This window comes from Acinonyx jubatus, chromosome C1 (assembly GCF_027475565.1).
Source record: "Acinonyx jubatus isolate Ajub_Pintada_27869175 chromosome C1, VMU_Ajub_asm_v1.0, whole genome shotgun sequence".
NCBI lineage: Eukaryota > Metazoa > Chordata > Mammalia > Carnivora > Felidae > Acinonyx > Acinonyx jubatus.
In genome coordinates, this window is record NC_069381.1 from 144425563 (window position 1) to 144437961 (window position 12399).

Sequence of the window (12399 nt, forward strand, 5' to 3'; positions counted from 1 at the left end):
ACAGACGGGTCTAATGCCAGAGCAAGAGTTGCGTACCAATATACCATACTCTCTGTCCAGAATAATAATTACTAACTCTTACATAGAGCTAGTAGTGTTCCAGTAATTACATTACTTGACTCATCCCCATAACCATCATGTAAGCTAACTGTTTTCATTATACCAATTTTATGGATGAGGAAACTGAGACACAGAGACACCGTGGAACTAGTTCAAAGTCACATTGTTAGAAAGTGGCAGAGCGGGAGTTGGAACCAAGGCAAAGTGACTTTAGGATTTGATTTTCTTCACAACTACGACATACATGCAGTTGCCCTTTGAATAAAGCAGGGGTTAGGGTGCCAACCTCTGTCCAGTTGAAAATCTGCATGGACATTTTGACTCCCTGCAAACGTAACTACAAACAGTCGAATGTTGACTGGAAGCCTCACCGATTGCATCAACAGTCAACGAACACCTATGTTGTATGTTACATGTATTATATACTGTATTCTTACAATAAAGTAATCTAAAGAAAATGTTATTACAAAAATCAGAAGGAAGAGAAAGTACATGTACATTACTGCACTGTATTTATTAACAGCAACAACAACAAAAAAAGTCCACATGTAAGTGGAGCGATGCAGCTCAAATTCCTGTTGTTCAAGGATCCGCCGTAGTTTCCTTTGTGGCATATCTTAGTAAGAGAGTGAATTTCATCTTGTATGCAATCATAAGGGCTTCACAAGTGTGTACAACCATTCTTTGGGTTAGGACATTGCCTTAAAAAAAAAATTCCGTTTCCCTTGGAAGAGCAATGCACTATCACAGAAACCTTCGCAATCACGTAGGGGCGCCTGGGTGGCTCAGTTGGTTAAACGTCCCACTTCCACTCAGGTCATGAGCTCACGGTTTGTGAGCTGGAGCCCGGCGCCAGGCTCTGCGCTATAGGTTCAGAGCCTGGACCCTGCTTCCAATTCTGTGTCTCCTTTGTTCTCCGCCCCTCCCCCGCTCACGCTCTCTCAAAATATGAATAAACATTAAAAAAAATACCTTTACAATCACACTAGGGTAGATGAGTTAATCTGATAAGCAAGCTGCCTTTATGCAGAGAGTCAAGTTTCAAGTGGAGGAACCTGTGTTAAGTCGCTGATAAAGATAAAGCTTTCAGAAAACATCCGGATGCTCCCGGAAAAAGCCATGCCCGGTAAGGAGTGAAATGATAGAAGGTCCTGAATAAATAGGCCACCACTTTGTACCACGAAGAGAAAGAACACCTAAAGCTTGGACCTTTAAGCCACACCCAACTGACCACCTTAAAAGCCACCCCTTTAAGCTGACACACCCCAACACCGGAAATGGGATAACAAACTTAACTTCTTCACAGAAAACTTCTTGCTTGCTTACAGACTAAACGTTTCATTCAGTGTGTTACTTTTCTCTTGCCGCTCTGTTCCTCCCATTTACACTCAACATTTGAACTTTGATTTTCTCTCTTTTGATCCTTGATGCTCTGAGTCTGGGCTCCCTGTCTGCTTGGATGGTTTACACCCTAGTTCTAGTCTCCATGATCTAAATGAGTTTGTCATTGATAACTAGTACCTTGGGAGGGAATAGATAGCCCAAGCCTTGTGATGAAAGTTCAGAGTCCCTGAAGTCATATGTGTATTTTTACCGTTTTGAAGTCTCGGTTGGCATGGCTGACTATGGGTGATGGTGCACGTTGCAGGAATTGTAAAAGTAGCAGGGCTTATCATACACCACCACCTTTACCATCAATATCATTCTCAGCTATTTAGATTTGTCCTCTAAACAACTGCTCTGAGAGACCCTTTGTCAAAGTTTATGGGATCCCCTGCCATTCATTCAGTATTGATGGCTATCTGCTATCTTACAGGAAGATAGAGTAGATACACTATAACTTTAGCAAGTTGCATCGAATTCTGGGCACACCTCCCAGAAGAGAACTTATATTTACAAAAATACTGTAAATAGGTGGCTATCTGTCCAGAAAGTATGCTTCATTGCTGTTTTCCCTTTTAGTGGAACATTATAAGAAGTCTAACTGTCAGTGTCTCAGATGAAGGTAGGAAAGATTGGATGACATCGTTTAACCCACTTCAGATGAAGTGGAGAGAGGTACATCTCAGATACCATCATTTATGCCCCCAAAAGATTTTAAAGGGCACATAACACCCTGTACTTATGAGCAGTCACTTGGGATAAACCACAGTGGTTGATGCTGAGTTGATGCCAAACCCCATTAACCAAGCGAACGGTACAATGTAATAATACCATGCAATAGTAATGCTTTCTGATTGGCTTCTCGTTTTCATTGTTCTGTAACATCTGTCTCATTGGCTTTAAAAGGAAGAGAAGTAAGGAAAGATTCCAAAATAACTACCTTTACCAAACTGAAACAAATACAGACATACCTCATTTTATTGTTTATTGCTTTATTGTTTTCGCTTTATTGTTTATTGCTTTGTTGTTTTTGCAGAGCTTGCATTTTTTACAAACTGAAGGTCTGTGGCAACCCTGTGTTGAGCACATCTATTGGTGCCATTTTTTCCCAACAGCATTTGCTCACTTCATGTGTCAAACTTTGATAATTCTCCCAATATTTCAAACTTTTTCATTATTATATTTGTTCTGGTGATCTGTGGTCAATGATTATGACTGGTTGAAAGCTCAGATGATAACATTTTTTTAGCAATAAAGTATATTTTAATTAAGATATATACAGTTTTTAGATATAATTCTAGTGCACACATAAGAGACTACAGTATGCATAAACATAACTTTCATATGCACTGGGAAACCAAAAAATTCGTTTGACTTGCTTTATTGTGATATTTGCTTTATTGCAGCGGTCTGGAAGTGAACCAGCAATATCATCAAGGCATGCCTATATAATTCCTACAAGAGTTGAATTTCCCATATGACTCACGTTTAGAAATCACAAAACTAAGTATGATCTAATAAATTTGCTGAATAATTTAGGTGAGAAATCATTAGGACAGAAAGCTCACATTAGAACATAAGTACCCTGGTTTGGCTTCTGCCTGGATCAGTATGGGGCACTGGCCTTGATTCTTCTTTCCTTTGCTCCTCCCAGGCATTGGTATAGTCTTCAGCATTGGAAACCAAGGTATAGGAAGGGATTGGTAAATATCTTACAAATTCAGGTAATGGATCTAGATCTAGATAATGTAGATTCCAAATTAGATGTTTTGGTCTTGGAATTAAGAGCCTTATAAAATAAGCTCCTTTATTAGGAAGTCCTGCCTTAGCTCTATTAAGAATTTCGTAAGTGTGAGAAAAATTGTAATACTTCACTATTTTAATAAATTTGTAATCTCTCTTCAACATTTTTATAGAAATGCACAAATCTCTTGTTTTTATGATCATGGGAAATGGGGAGAAATGTAAAGAATAATTCTCATTTTCTTGATTACATTTGCACTTTCCCAACCAGCTCCTTGTACTTTCACCTAATCCCTGCCTTTGGAATATGCCTAGCATTTCCGTTTGGATGAAACATAATTTGTTCAAATTGTCCTTTCCAAATTTGAAGAAGTCCTATCTAGGACATGAGGCAACACATGGCTTTAAATACTTAGCATTTGTGTGATGCTGCTCATCTTTAATCCACTTCAGAAATATTACTAATTAATTAATTAGTTCCTGATTACAAGGGGGTAGAAGTTCAAGGAGAAAATTGACAACACTTCTCCACCTTTATAAGAAATATTGCTTATTTTAGAGAACATTATTTCTCCTGAGCAATCTGTAGTATCATAAAAAGTATTGCAGATGCCCTTTGCTGGGACTAGGTACAATAATCATTAAAAATGACGAATAGTACTAATAATATTAGTACAAATGCAGCAATATTTTGTAAGGTGGATACACATTTGTTAGATTCCTTAAGAGCAGGAACTATATCTCGTTGTCCTTTGTGTCTGACACCTAACACAGTCTCTGGCACAGAACATACGGAAACATGAATTTATAGGTAATGAAGTCTAATTTAGAGAGTTTATTTCAGCCAGTGATAAATAAAATGAGAGACAACACAAAACAGAATTGCGCCACGTAAAAGGAAAGTAAGAAACCAACACTATGGTTGATTTTCTGATCACGAAGTTGAGTCCGTTAAGCCTCAGGAAGAAAAGGCAAAGGAAAAACGAAACAGAAAAAGAGCCCTTATTAAATATGAGCATATTCCGTGTGTAGAGAAGATTCAGATTTTGACGCCATTGCATACAAAGAGCAATCTAATGCTTTCAAACATAGTCTCAGCTATGTTTTCTTAGAATAGTCACCCTGATGTTATAACAGTTGAGTTGGTGGAGAGTGTAACCTCTTCTCATCCATCTGATGTCAAACAGCTAGATTTTTCAAATTGACTTTTTAGTTTTACACGAGTCCCTAATACAAGATAGACACAAAACTAAGCCGTCCACACACATAAACACTACACTGTTTTGATCCCCAAATAAAGTATTTAGCAAAAGAGATAAAATGACTAATAAACTTTTTTAAATTTAGAAATGACTTTTAATTTTGTAATTTTCTAAAACCTAAGATTTAAACTTCCTTTATGGACAAAGAAGGGTCCGCTTATTCTCTATTATTGAGGAAAACCAAATCAATAACCTATAATTTATTCTGGTATGTAATAGCTATAATGTAAACAATATTCTTGCAAGGGTAGCCTAAAAATTTAGATTTGTATATATTGTTCATGATACATAAAAGAAAAATAGATGTTAAATTTGGCTGTGCAGCAAGGATTTTTTTAAGCTTTTTTTTTTTTATATCTGACCCTTTTGAAAAACCAATAAAAATTCTAAAAGCTTTCTTCAGAATAAAGAAGCATAAAAGTAATACAAACATAATGCTTTACACTTTATATCAAGAAATCCACATACCTTAAGAATCCCACGCATGGCCCAAAGAACCTAGGTCCCTTGGAAGATGGTCGAACAATGAACAGAAGTTGAGACATCCAGGAGAAAAAGTTTAGGAGAGTAAATTAATTCGTGTTTGGGTGTTGAAAGTTTCAAGGGTCAGTAAACATAAAGTCAAATTGTCCAGCATATAACTGAAAAATCAGAAGCTTGAGAGACAGAGGTTGGGGCTAAAAATAGAAGCTTTTCTTACATGGAAGTGATTACTAAAATCATGAGTGTTAATAAAATCAGCCAGGGAGAAAATAAAGGAATGGGAAAGAAAAGATAATTGAAAAGATGGTAGGATGCTTACTTGCAAGGAGTGTGAGAAGAGCAAATGAGAGGAAAGTGGAAAATGAGAAACCAAACATGTAGAAGAAAAGCCAGGAAGATCATTGTCTGATTGAGAGACTCAAGCAGCAGATAGCCAACAGGCTCAGAAGCTTAAGAAAAACATATTGAGAATTGAGAAAAGACCAGTTAATTTTGTGACTAGGAGATCTCTATCACACTAGAAAGGACTAGTCACTAAATTTTAAGGGGTTAACGAGAGAAGAAGAGAAAGAGTGATAAGGAAGAGAAGCCGCCATGTTACTGAGAAGTTCTGTAGTCCAGCAGGAGAACGGAAGGTAGACAATACTTAGACACGATCATTTTCATCATTGGAGGACTCAATTCAGAGAAAGTTAGGGAAGAGCAAAACAGTGAGACCACTTTCCCGCACACTTTCCTTTTCCTGTCTGATTGTTTTCTGTCACATATTGTCCTTTTCCTGAGACATCAAAAGCTGCTGAGCTGGGTAGAGTGGAGAATTTGACAAAGCCAGTCACTCGCATTTTAGAGAGAGACACACATGTTTGTTATACTCATTGTATTAGGACTGTGGATTGCTTGGAAAACAAAACAAAACAAAACACAAAAATTTTAAAAAGGATCCTTGACTCTTTCTACCTGAAATGGGGGGACTTCTTTGTCATAGGGAAGTTGTCACCTGCCAAAGTATGAGTCTGAATGATGTGGCTTGACTAGCATAGTGTTCTATGACTGAACTAGTGTTCATAAGCTGATGAAATGCTGTGAGATTTCCCTGTGGACACAGTCTTGAGCCAAGCACTAGTGAAATTACTACAAACCTACCTCACCGAATTAGATGATCAGACTAATCTTCACAAATGGGTAGGATTTAAGATATGATTGTAAGATTTTTATCCAATTGCATAAATCTATGTATGGATGTAGGTTCAGATTAGTAGACATTAAATATAACAGAAAAAGATATGGACATTTCTATCTAGCAACTTTTATGTATATTTTAAATCGTTTCGTTTTTGTATGTATTTCTCTCGATAAAAGTAGCAGACTGAAATGGAGGAATTTGTTGCAATAAAATATAAAACCGAGCTATTATGTTACTAGCTCAAGAACACAATGCCTTAGATATTTAAATTTGTGCAGAGGGAGTTATATATATAAAATCTCTGGCCGAAGTCACCACGTGTGAAGTTGGAAAGACAGTATCTATATATGGCTGAATAGAAAAGTTTGAAATATTACTTAAAAATTACCTTTTTACAAGAATATGCACATGAGAATCACTAAAATTAAAGTATTCTTTTTACTTAAGTACTTAAGTAAAGAATGCAAAAGGTATTGTGTTGGTAAGTATGCATGAATTCACCCTTAAAACAAAATTTCAAATAGTCTTTAGATAAAATCCTTTGCCAACCTGTTTTTTTACTCCATGTAACTGAGTTTTTATTTTTGGTGTTACTATAAACTTGCTTTCTATTTAATTCTGATCAAGAATACACACATTTTATCTCACACACACATACACACACACACTCCTGGGTCATAGAGTCAGGACATTAACAGCTGTTAGGAAATTTTCAGACAAATCGAACTCCAGCCCAGAGCTAAGAGACATGAAACTTGGCTCACAGAAGGTGAATCCTCATCCCCAGTCTACAGTATGAAAAATCTGGTAAGAACTTTGGTGCTCAGGCTCATGGTCAACTAACTTTATTCCATATCACTCTCCTTCATCATTTCACAAATATCCTCTGAAAATGTCTTACTTTGTGCCTTGGTATCTTATGCCGACACGTATTCCCTTCTTTTGTACCTTAAGAGGGTCAAGGTGATCTCCTATATTCCTTCAGACACAGAAAATAGGCTAAATATACAAGGCTCTAATCTCATGATATTAACCTAAGCCTTTTTTTCCCCCTGCGATGATTCTTTTCCCAGAGATGGATTATTGGTTTCAAAATCAATGTTGTAAAGGTAAGAATTGATTCTCTGTAATATCTCTGTCCTGGTCCCATTTCTGCTGGATCCGTAATGTAAGACAACACCAAATGACTTTATATGCACTGATTTTGAGTTTTGTGCAAAGTTTCTAGCCTGAAATATTATCAATCCCATTGTCATGTGTACAACTAGCTTTTGGCAGAATATGTATCCGGTGGGTCATTCCATAAACCATGGAGTCTCTGGCAGTCATCCTTTTGGTAGTCCACACAAGGTGTTACTGTAGAGCTGTAGTAAAGACAGAACTCTACCTTATCATTCACACTCCATCTAAATGAAGAGGTCTTAGATAAGATCGTTCCATTCTTGATTTAACCCAGGGTAAATATTCAAATAAACCATTCTATTTTTTCAAGTCCTAATCTGTCTTTTCCTAAGAATGGAAGAAGAATCTAGTGTTGTAAGAGACGCCTAGGATCTCACCTGAGATAAAACCAGGTATCTCAGTATTGACTAATAGTTGACTGTTGTTGACTAATTGACTAATAGTTCTAAATTGACTAATAGTTCCAAGTGACTTTAAAATACATCATGTCATGTGGATTTACCGAAGTGTTTAACCACATGTGTTCCTACTTAGAAATTGTGAAAGTAAGGCTTAAGGAGAGTTTTTCAAGGTCATGAATCCAACACACGTTCCAAATATTGTTCTCTTTGTTGTTTTTATTCTTTACTGTTATTTTCGGTTTAAAAGCTCCAAGTACTATATAGTGCTGACAGTTTTTAGCCTGCATGTAGAACACAGTGCTCACAATTAGGGACTACTATGGCCCAATGGAAAGGGTGTGTTAAAAAACAAAAGGTAGGAGGATCATAAGTCCATGGGAGTGCTTCCTCACCAATATGCCACTAACACATGCCAGGGGACTTTTTTCCCCTAATCATCCTGTAGGGTATTGAATATTGAAATATTTCCCCCAGACACCATAATCTCAAGATCCCTCTATCAGATGACACAAACCCCATTAAGAATATTTGTCATATTGGAAGAAAGAAAGTTATATTTTGTCTTCCTTTTCTACTTGTGAGCCTCTTTGATTGAAATGTCCCTTACTGATGTCATCCAGATCAGCTCAAGTTAGACATTTGACGAGTCCATCTGTATCCACAGTCACCCACAGACATGGGAAACTGTCACCCATCTGCCTCCCTGTGCTCTCACTTTGTTCCTGTCCTGGATATTTTGTTCTCATGTAGCCACAAGACACATTAATACCCTCCTCCCTCCAAGAGATGTGAAGAGAATAGAGTCTCTGCTAGCTTGTGCTCCAGAGAGGGATGTTATAGAAATGGCATATGTCATTATACTGCTATCCACATATGTTCCACAAATTCTCTAGCAACATCCTCACATTTTAATGAGCATGTTGCTTCACTTCCTGACCTGCATTCACTGTTAATCATTTCAATGACTGATTATGACTCATCAGTTACTCCACACTTTCCCCAAGTTGATTGTTTTCTCTTAATGTCAAAAAATGCTCTAAGTTTGGGAAAACTTTAGCTTCTGTTGCCTTCTGGTATATTGCCTAAATTGTATTTTGTCGCTAATTAAGGTGACTTTGTTGGACTTGAATATTTGTGTTAGTCCCTTTCTAACTTTGGAGGGAAACATTTCACTTTTTGGGAAAATAATGCCAGCATGATTTTCAACCAGAGAAAGGGCAAACTTTAGATGTGAAACTTAAAGATGAGAAACAAATGAAATTTTTTCTTTATCACACTCCTGGGACACTCTGTATAAAATCCCAATAGTAATTAATGAGTCTAAAAATAACATGATTCTAATAATTCCATAAATATGATAAGAATTCAGAAGAGCTGTTAAAATTCCAAAGAAAACAATTTTGTCAGTGAATTAAAAAAAAAGATTACTTGAATCAATTTTAATCATTTTTTAAAGAAGTCATATTATTTGAAACAAATTCTACAGATTACAGCTGAGTGTACTAACTTGCGACCATGTCATATGAATTCAAAGTCTTGTAAGATACACCCATTCACCATTGTCACATAAGTACGAATGGTGCAAAAAAACAGTTCTTGTTTATCTGCCAATGCCTCTCATAGGCAGTTTCCTCAGTAGGTAATATCAGTCATACTTAAGAATATGTCTGAAATGCTATTTTGAAGCATCAAAATAATTTTACTGAGGTAAAGACTATTTGTAGTTTCAAAATCTGCAGTTTTCCCTTAAAAAATGTATTTTTGTTGTGATGTATTTCTGGATGCCTAAGCAACGTTAAAGGAGTTTAAATCTCTAAGCGTATTTTGAACGTACAATCATGTCTATGACTAATGCAGAGTTCATTTTGTTCAGATGAAAGTTACTGTAAATATTCTCTGAAATGACTTGATTTTTTTTTTCATTCTTTTATTAGGTAACTGATCTTTAGACAAAATAATAAAAACAGGTTTGTTAAATGAGATAAACCTCGGTTAATCTTTTAGGAGACAAATTGTTGTTCTGGTTATTGATTCTTTCCTAGTTTTATGTGGAAATGAATTAGAGAGGCTCAAAATTCTCATTTTTTAATTTCAAGAGAATGTGCCTGTAAACGTATTTCTGTGTAAATGCAATAGCGCCCTCTGGAGGTCCGGAACACAGTGCATAACTTTCATAAATCAGTGTCTTCTTTTGTTAACCCTGCATATTTTTGTTGACTTCGACATTTAATATTTTATATTCTGATAATTGTATTTGTCTCTTCACATGATTAAATACATTTAATCTATTATTACTTTCTATCATGCATTCATCGTGATTTGTGTGTCATCTCATTTGTAATGCGACAGTGTAATAACAAAACATACAATTCTGCTGATCTTGGTGATGGATCCATAACTTTTCTATTTTTTATCATGTGAAAATATTTTCCAAACAAGAAATGACAACTTTCATTGCCGAAATCCCTTAATATCTGGTTATATGCAGACAACAGCGAGCTAATTTTACCTCCTTTGAAGATGCCTCATGGAAACAGTTACTTTCATTCTTTGAGTCCCTGATCAACAAACACAGCTGTGGTTTTTCTGTGGTTTTGAAGCGAATTTATTGGAGATGGGGGAATATGGAAAGGAGCAGAGGTCAAAAAACATCGGAAAAAATATCATGAGTCACTGGAACACATTCAAGAACCAGAGTGACTTCTATTGTGCCATAATAATATAAATAAATGATCCCATAATCATTGGCCTCTCTGTAACAGCTTTACACACAAAGATCTTTTTGAAGTCCAGGGAGATGCAAACAGAGTTTTTCAGCCACTATAAAAAAGGGGATGAGCCTATGACTAATGCAGGGTGAGAGGAAATAATGTCATGCAACTCTGAATGAAGCTTGGGCTTGCTTCTCCCGGAAGGTTTTCAAGAGGCCACATGTCAGCTAGGTGGGGGTGGATATTGGAGTGTCCCTCCGTTGGGTTGACCTCTGGGGAGGTTGGTCTTTCTTGGCTCAAGTAAAGGAAGTCAGAGGACCCACCCCCGTTCTGACCCCTGAAGGCAAAGGAGTGACTGCAAGCACGTCACAGGGAGTCTTCCTACTACATAAAAAGATAAACAGACACAAAGGTGAATGGAATTATAATTCTAGCCCCCAGCACTCACATACACTCAAACATGGACGTACAAGTGTGTATAACACCATAATTTCTAGAGCAACTAAAATTCATAGAAAAATGTAACACTGAAATGATTATATATCTAACAGGGAAGAGGAAAGAGAAGATTGGAAGAGCTAGAACTGCCTCCATCATTCTGTCCTCAAGGTCAGAATGCTCCTTCTCCCCGTCTCTCCCCTCTCCTCCTTTAATGATATCATCGAGAGGAGTCAGGGCACAGCTGTCAGCAAAACCGGGAACATGAACTATGTTCATTGTACAAGTTAATCATCATAGAAGTTAAAGATGTCCATGTTGTGTTGTTTGGATTTTGTCACTGACTTTCTTGAGTTTGTATCCAGAGTAAATGTCATAAGTAAGCTCCTGGTGCTTTGGTTTACATGATTGTACGTTAAGTGATGGGGTGCTTGCAAAGCATGAGATAGTGACCATGACATAGAAACAAAGGCTGGTTTTCATAGGGTTGTAATGATTTGACAGACACTTAGCAACTGTATGGACTGGGCACTGATCAGAATACCTCATAAGTTCTAGCCAGTAGACTCTTTCCGGCAACAGTGTGAGATAGTTAACATATTCTTATCATCCATCATCTTCATCAGTAAATCTGAGACACACAGACTGAGCAATTTTCCCCAAGTCACACAGCTAACAAATTCTGGAGCCAACATTCAATCCCAGGCAACCTGGCAAGTCTATGCTCTTAGCTACAGGGTGATTTTGCAATTCTGCCACTGCAGCCATTATGGTCGTTGTTGGACGAGACCGTCCTGTTACTTTGCCAAATTTATCAAATAAACCTGTATTGCAAGAGAGCGAGGATAACTTTCTCTGTCGATATAAGTACAATGGCATGATTGAGGTATCAGCATAAGAAATGGAATTTGAGAAATAATGATTTGTTTCTTAAATTATCCTTAACATTTCTTTTTTTATATTTGTTCTTCCCTTGGTGGCCATAAGTTACTGGATGATCATCCCTCGGAACTCCAGATGGTCTTCATGTAGACATTGAAAATCAAATGAGAAAAAGAAACAAAACAAGGGCCACTGACCCGTCTTGTGCCCTTTGCATCCAGCCTTCTGGTTGTGTACATGCTCTGGTGGTTCACCATCATAGCGCTACGGTTTTTCCATCAAATATTCCACCAGTGATTCTTACAGGTAAAGACTAGAATTGTTGAGGGACCCACACCTTCCTAGAAAGTAGTGGGTTTTTATGTCTGGTGACATTTGTGTTTTTTTGAGTCACGAAAGAGCAGTGGCACTTGCTCTGAATAAGCCTTTGGAGTTTTGATGTCATGTTTTTGGCTCTTGATGGCTTCGACCCAGCTCCTTTTATAAAGGACTCATTGCTTAGCTTACTGCTAAGACTGAAAGGGCATCTGTCCACATTCCTCTTAATCATCAGATCTCAAACTCAAGTGTGAATCAGAATTTTCCCAAAGATTCTGGCTCAGTATCTCCAAAACAGGGTCCAGAAAAATCACAGATTTTCAAATGATTCGGATGCAGGTAATTCAAGGATT